General features: G+C 36.0%; 1 pseudogene across 1 annotated transcript; it reads right to left on the reverse strand.

The window, feature by feature from the left end:
- Window positions 1-7,609: 7,609 nt before the first annotated feature.
- Window positions 7,610-8,105, reverse strand: LOC309856571 (peptidyl-prolyl cis-trans isomerase A pseudogene; annotated as a pseudogene). The gene has a single exon. The product of its transcript is annotated as a peptidyl-prolyl cis-trans isomerase A pseudogene (transcript).
- Between the last annotated feature and the right edge of the window lie 262 nt (window positions 8,106-8,367).

The following is an 8,367-nucleotide window of genomic DNA, read 5'->3' on the forward strand; positions in this document are numbered from 1 at the left end:
CTGACAAATAAGCACATGAAAAGATGCTTTACATGATATGTGATCAGGGAAATGCAAATTAAAATAACAGTGAGATACCATTGCCTACCTATGACAGTGGCCAAAATCTAGAACCTTAATAATATCAAATGTTGATGAGGATATGGAGCAAGAGGAACTTGCATTCATTGTTGATGGAAATGCAAATTGGTACAGCCACTTTAGAAGACAGTTTTGTGTTTTGTTTTGTTTTTATAAAATTAACATATTCTTACCATATGAGTCAAGATCCTTGACATTTTTTCAAAAGAACTGAAACTATGACCACACAGAAAGCGGCACATGAATGTTATAACAGCTTCATGCCAAAACATGGAAGCAACCAAGAAGTCTTTCACTAGGTGAATGGGTACATAAACTGTGCTACATCCAAGTAATGGAATACTATTCTACACTAAAAAGAAATGAGCTTTCAAGCCATGAAAAGATTTGGAGGAACCTTAAATACATGTTTCTAAGTGAAAGAAGCCACTCTGAAAAGACTAAAATACTACATATTGTACCATTCCAATTAAAAAAGGCAAACTGTGGAGAAAGTAAAAAGATAAGTGGTGGGGCTAAATGAGCAATTGAGAGGGAGAAATACAGGCTTCCAGTTTGGAACAAGTAAGTAAGGGGAAGAAAAGGCACAGCATAAGAAATATAGCCAATGGTATTGTAATAACAATGGATCAGGATAGAAGGTACGTACCCACACTGTGGTAAGCCTAACATAATGTAGAAACTTGTCCAATCACTATGCTGTACACCTGAAACTGATGTAACATTGTGTGTTAAATGTACTCCAAAATCAATCAATCAATCAATCAATCAAACAATCAGTGATTGGAGCAGGGAGAAGGGATCTTTAGGGCAGTGAAAATACTCTGTATGATACTCTAATGATCGATACATGACATTTATACGTTTGTCCAAACCCACTCAATGTGCAGTACTAAAAGTGAACCTTAATGCAAAGTATGGTCTTTGGATGATTATAATGTGTCCGTGTAGGTTCCTCAATTTTAACGAATGTACCATCCTAGTGAGAAATATTCCTAGTGAGAAAGATTCCTAAAGGAGGAGGCTATGCATGTGTGGAGGCAGGGAGTATCTGAGAACTCTTGGTAACTTACCCTCAATTTTGTTGCGAACCTAAAACTATTAAAAATAATACTAAAATCATATGTATTTAAATTGTACAATTTGGTGATGTGATGTAGACACATCTTCAGAAATAGTCACCACAACCAAGCTAATTAACACATCTCTCCCCTCAGATAGTTACCCTCTCTCTTCACTTCTCTCTCCCCTCCTCTTTTCCCTTCCCCTCTCCTTCCCTTCCCTTTCTTTTGCTTTCTGGGTATGGGGTGAGAACACTTAAGATCTACCTTCCTAGCACATTTCAAATTCAAATACACCATGAAGTAATATTAACCGAGGTCACATTGTTGCATATTAGATCTCTGGAACTTACGTACTTTACATACCGGAAAATTTATTTCTATTGATCCCCATATCCTCATTTCTTCCTTCTCCTAGCAGGTGGAAACCATGATTATACTCTCTGCTTCTGTACAGATGAGATTATGCAGTGTTTTTCCTTCTGCCTCTGACATTTCCCTTATAGCACCATGTTCTCCAGGTTCAGCCACATTGTTACACATGGCTTGGTTTCCTTATTTCTAAAGCCGAATACATTCTATTGTGTGTATAGGTCACATTTTCTTTATCCATTCATGTGTTGATAGATTTTTTGGATTGTTCCCATATCTTGACTATTGTGAATAATGCTGAAATTAACATGGGAGTGCAGATAGCTCTTCAAGATCCTGCTTTCATTTCCTTTGGCTATATCCCCATAAGTGGATTACTGGATCATAAAGCAGTTCTATTTTTAATTTTGTGAGGAACAAACTATTATCCATAGTGGATCCCAGTGGATCAGCCATAGCTTTTTTTTTTTCCCCTAGAAATGTTTTAGCCTTCTTCTATCTTCTCACCTATTGCTTTCTAGATTCCACATACATGCATGTTAGACCGCTAGATACTATGTATAAGTTTCCGTAACTCAATTTTTAGTTCAGTGCTTTTTTGTGTTTCTTTTCAGTTCGTTTCTAGTTTTGTTTTTTGTTTTTTTCCAGTTAGTTTCAGTGCTCATTGATTGTTATCCTACAGTGAATGGACTCCTATAATTCCATATAGTTACTTTTCGTTTTTAGATACTGCATTTTTCATCTCTAGTAGTTCTTTTAGGATCACTTTATATTTACAATTCTCTGCATATTATGTTCATTTTTTTCCTTAGTTGGTAGCATATTATTGTAAGAGCTGTTTTAATCTCTAGCTGTGTATGTGTGTGTGTGTGTGTATGTGTGTGTATGTGTGTGTGTGTGTGTGTGTGTGTGTGTGTGTATGTATGTGTGTTGAGTAATTTTTCTCCCAGGTATTCATTACATATTCTTGCTTCTTTGATCTTGGATATTTTGAATTTTATGTTTTGTGTGTCTGGATTTTGTTATCTTTCTTGAAAGAGAACTATAGCCCACATTGGCAGGCAGTGAAGTTACTTTGGTTAAATTTTATCCTTTGGAGTCTGGTTTTTAAGCTATATGATGTTAGGTGTAGAGCAGCCTTGTCTACTTAGCCTAAATACTAAGGAGTTAGCCTAGACACTAAGGTTAGGCCATTGGTCTCTATGGTTTCTAAGAGCCCCCCAAGTGATCTTTGAAAACTAAACTCTCTGGTTGATTGAAATTCAAACAGTTCCCAGAATTATGACTGCTCCAGAAATCACTTAGTTCCCAGTTCTCTGATCATTCCTGCTCAGATTGGTGGTTTCACCCTATGCATATACTTCTGTGTATTCAGCAAAGACCTAAAAGGTCTCCTGAGACTTCCCTTATTGCATACCCCTTCTTCTGCATAGCCCTGCCACACAATTCCCATCTGTCTCAGTTACTTGATTCATTAAAACTAGTATGTCTTGGCTGCCTGGGTGGCTCAGTGGGTTAAAGCCCCTGCCTTTGGCTCAGATCATGATACCAGGGTCCTGGGATCAAGCCCCGCATCAAGCTCTCTGCTCAGTGGGGAGCCTGCTTCCCACCCCCAGCCCTTGCCTACTTGTGATCTCTGTCAAATAAATAAATAAAATCTTAAAAAAAAAAACCACAAAACTATTATGCCTTATTTGGTTTTTCCCTCCCTGCTTATACAGCCCAGAAATTGAATCCAGAGAGAAAGCTTGAGAATTTGAATGGTTCATTTTATTTGTTTCCTTTGTTTTTGTTTTTGTTTGTTTGTTTGTTTGTTTGTTTTTACTATAGCGGACCTCTACTCCGTGATACCCTATCACATCCAGGAGAAAATTCCATTTGTCTATCTATGCATTTATTATTCATCCATTATCTATCTGTCTACCTACCTGATATTTATGAATTTTATACATAACTTTTTCATTTATATGCTCATCAGAATCCATTAAATTCTCTCTCTCTCTCTTTATTCCTTCTGTTAGGTAAACTGAAGGAATATAGGTCCCCTGTATAATTATCTGAACATTTCTTCATCTAGCTTTTTTTCTTTATTTGCTACTCTATTTAAGATATGTCCTTGTAAAAATGTTTTCAACTTTGTTTTGTGCTTTCTAAAAACTAATTTCTCTCTGTTATAGGTTTCCCTCAAGTTTCTAGATGTAGCTGTCTGCGTGCTGACTTTTTGTTAAGTGTTTATGATATAATATGCTTATAAGATTTTCTCCTAGTAAAGCTTTTCTGTAAGAGAGATTTGAGGATATAATTGGGTCTGTGGTTCACATTCACAATCACTATGTTAGTGTAGTCAAGCTTGAAAGACTTCGAAATTTAACATTATTTTGATAAGAAAGTCATTTTTTCTGATGCTTATGCAGATGAAATAAAAATTACCATATTCTTATAGTTTGCCTACCAATGCATGATAGTTAAATTATATTAAGGAAAGATAAAAATAAATTAAGAAGTTTTTTTCCCTTCAGTAAAACATTTGATTGCATGATTTGATTGATAAAGTGAGAATAAATTGCTTTCTTTTGTACTCTTCAGAAATTGGTAATCATTGGATGATTAGCTAACAATTTCACATTTGAAATGTGCTGATTAGCTTGTTTTACCTTAATAACCCTATGATAGTGACCACCTTATCTTGCCCTTTAATTTTAAAATTAATGAAGTAATCTTTTATCGTAGTCTTTTCCACTGTTCTGCCCAATTACTTTAGTGCTGGATGGTACTTTGCATTTTTGCTGGTCCATTAGCTCCATATCATGCTCTTTCTCAACTTCCATATTCAAATATAGGATAATTAAATGCCGCCTTTTAGCATCTCATAACCTTGACACATAAAGTCTCTTTTCTCAGTGGTTCAAATTAATGGATAAATGATAACCTACTCAAAATTGTAATGAGATATTGCTATTTATAAAATGTATATTAAATGCCTAACAAGAATCTACAGTACATGGCTATTATCAATATAACTGATGGACATGAAATATGAAGTGAATACTAAACTTTTAAATTAGTACATATTCATATACACGCATATATACTTAAGATATATGCTGTAGAAACTAAAGCTATGTTAATTTTCCTTTACTCCCCTAAACGCTGTGATTTTACATATATATCTCACATAGACACATGGCAAGGGGAACCTTATTAATGTTAGAAGAGTGAGTCAATATAAGTGTTTCTAAAGAAGTGGAATATGAATTATATTTTGAATTATGGATAGAATTTAATCAAGGCAAAAATATTAAAGGGAAGGAAAAAAAGAAGAATATTTGTAAAGGTCTTGAGAGGAGAGATACATATAAGAACACAAAAGAAAACCAGCATAGCTTGAATAGAGATTACGCAAGATGATGTTGGAGAAGACTGCTGGGGGGTTTATAAATACAGAATGACAAAAATAAAGGGAATATGAAATTGTGTGTGTTTATTTAATCATTCATTTAACATCTGCAGAGCAGTTACTATACATTGTATTTGGCAGTAAAAAATAAATAAGGCATGGCCCATTACTTCAAAGAAATCATGAACCTAGTTGAAGAAAAAGCACACACAGCATGGATATGAACAAAGAAAGTCAATCTAGTGGACAAGTATTACATCAGCTACATTGAGAGACATCTTTATTTACCATTTCCAATATAAGTATACTCAGAAGGGCAACTTCTGGAATGGTAGAGTAAGGATCTCTCAAATTCTGCCCCCTATAAAAACAATAAAACTTGCACATATGGTCAAATTCAACTTTTTTCTGAAATCTTAAAATTAATGGAAAGCTTGAAGAAATCCAATGATTCTTTATTAAAAAAAAAAAAAGAAAAAGAAAAAGCAGAGTCTCTTTAAGAACAATTCTTGTCTTGGGACGCCTGGGTGGCTCAGTTGGTTGGACGACTGCCTTCGGCTCAGGTCATGATCCTGGACTCCCGGGATCGAGTCCTGCATCGGACTCCCAACTCCACGGGGAGTCTGCTTCTCTCTCTGACCTTCTCCTCGCTCATGTTCTCTCTCTCTGTCTCTCTCTCAAATAAATAAATAAATAAAAATCTTAAAACAAACAAAAACAAACAAACAAAAAAAACAATTCTTGTCTTTTACTTTGCCGTGATCATATCCTCCCCCGCCCAGCTCTGTGGTAGCCTTGAAAACCAACACTCTCACAGCCATAGAAGGAAAGCCAGAAACCTGCCATTGGAGGAGGCAGGACAGATATATTTGGGGTTCACCAAAAACATCATCGCAGAAAATTGTCACTACTTGACTTACCTGAAAATTCCCCAGAAAAGCTCAGTTTTCCTGGTTTGTTTCTATTTAATCTAACTGAGAGCTTCCTCTGTATGAACAGCCTTACCTACAGAGCCTTTGAAAAAAAATAATCAGCACCAATTGTTTAAGTTACAGCTACCTGAGATGGGATTATCAACTGGAGTTAACAAAGGCTGAAAAAAAAATCCTAAGGGGGGGGGGGAATTGAGGAATCAAATAGAGAGAGCTTTAAAAACTCTTATATATATCTGGAAACCTAGAAGGACATGCACATATCCAGGAAAGATCTAAAAAGACATCAAACTCTTATCTTTGGCTGATTTTGAGGTTCTGTCTGAGCAGAAGATGATGCCTAAGGCAGCTTGGAGACTCCCCACTAGAATGTTAAAAGTTTAAATGAACACACACTCAGTACCCCTCAGCAAAGCTGGAGACTTATGGCTTCAAAGAATATAAGAATATCTCAGTGAAATTATTGGATAACCAAGATGCTCAAGCATGGAATTCAGTGGCCACATTGACAGGGGATTTAGACTTTGCAGAATTAGTACAGGAAAGTCACTATCAAGCAGACAAATAGCAGCAACAACAAATCCTGCTGGGTGGGAAGGACTTTGATTTCCAGAGCTGTCAATAGATATTATTTAAAACTTGAACATAAATCATAAAAACGTATGCATAAAGGGACTTCTAGAAGAAGACAAAAAAAAAAAAAAAAAGAAGGAGAAGAAAGAGGAGGAGGAGAAAAAGAAGAAAGGGGGTCCGGGGGAGGGAAACAGGAACAACATTTGAAGAAATAATGGCTCAAACTTGCTAGATTTGATTAAGAATATTAGTCCGCTTATCCATGAAGCTTAAGAAACTCCAAGAAGGAAAATGTAAAGACATTCACATCTAGATACATAGTCAAATTATCTAAATCCAGAGACAGAAAGAGAATTTTGCAATCAATAAGAAAGAAGTAATTTATGAAGTCTTTGCAACTTTTTCCATGTTCAATGAGAAATTTTAGATGTTCCTCTAAAAATATGTCAAGTGGTATAAAGTTCCTTGAAATTCTTATTAAAGTACTAGACACAAAGGATCTGAAGACTAAAAATTAAAGATACAAGCAAGTCATGATTAATTTTGCTTGAGTGAGAGAAGAAAACAAAAGTGTGAAGGATATTTTAAAATCATTATTAATCGAAAAGTAACATATGAATATAGCAAAATATTCAAGTAAAAATGTATATGAGGGAAGTGTTTCAATCTTACCCCAGATCCAAGTACTGTTAATGCTTTCATTAGTATTTTACATATAAAAATGTGGATATGTACATTTACTTTTTTCAATAAAGGCTAACATAGTTTACTTTTTTTTGGTTCAGTTTTTTTTTTTTTAAAGATTTATTTATTTATTTGACAGACAGAGATCACAAGTAGGCAGAGAGGCAGGCAGAGAAAGAGTGAGAGAGGGAAGCAGGCTCCCTGCTGAGCAGAGAGCCCGACTCGGGACTCGATCCCAGGACCCTGAGATCATGACCTGAGCCAAAGGCAGCGGCCTAACCCACTGAGCCACCCAGGCACCCTTTTGGTTCAGTTTTTATTTCATCATCATACTTAACTCTGTAATCCAGCTAGACGTGGAGGGGAATAAGGAAAATATAAAACTCATAGAACTGCAGCTAGAGGACAAAGATTATAGGATATTTCCAGCAGATGGGGATGAAGGGGTGCTCTCCTGAGCTTCAGAAGGAATGGTCTGATAAGTTAAGATAAAATACAAGTTAAATTTATTAGATTTGTCCATAGTCAGCAGCTGTGATCTTGTCACTGGTCTTGCTATTCTTGGACCCAAAGCCCTCCAGGCTTCCACAATATTCACACCCTCTTTCACCTTGCCAAAGACCACATGCTTGTCATCCAATCACTCAGTCTTGGCAACACAGATGAGAAACTGGGAATCATTTGTATTGGGTCCAGCACTTGCCATGGACAAGATGCCAGGACCCATATGCTTTGGGATGAAATTCTCATCATCAAATTTCTCCCCATTGATGAACTTGCTGCCAGGGCCATTATGGTTTGTGAAGAAGTCACCATACTGGCACATAAATCCTGGAATAATCCTGTGAAAGCAGGAAACTTTATAATCAATCCTTTCTCTCCAGTATGCAGAGCACAAATGTTTTCTGCTGCTTTTAGAACTTTGTCTGCAAATATCTCAAAGGAGATGCAGCTCAAGGGCTCACCACCCATCATGACGTGGAAGAACATGATGGGATTGACCATGGCTGGGCAGCAGTATCTACAAGCCATAATTTGCTTTTTACAGTATAATCTTCTTATCTCCCATATCATCACTTACAGATATTTTGCCTCTAATTCTTTACAATTCCATAATATTTTATTGTAATATTCCAAACTACTTAGATGATTTCAGTATTTGACTAAGAAAATTAGGTTTAAGGTTAACCTTCAAGGTAGTAGTTTTCTAGTTGGCCTTGATGTAAAAGGCATTGAAAAAGAAGAAACAATCATGGATGAGATAGGA

The sequence above is a fragment of the Mustela nivalis genome, assembly GCF_964662115.1.
Source record: "Mustela nivalis genome assembly, chromosome: 2".
NCBI classification, from domain to species: Eukaryota; Metazoa; Chordata; class Mammalia; order Carnivora; family Mustelidae; genus Mustela; species Mustela nivalis.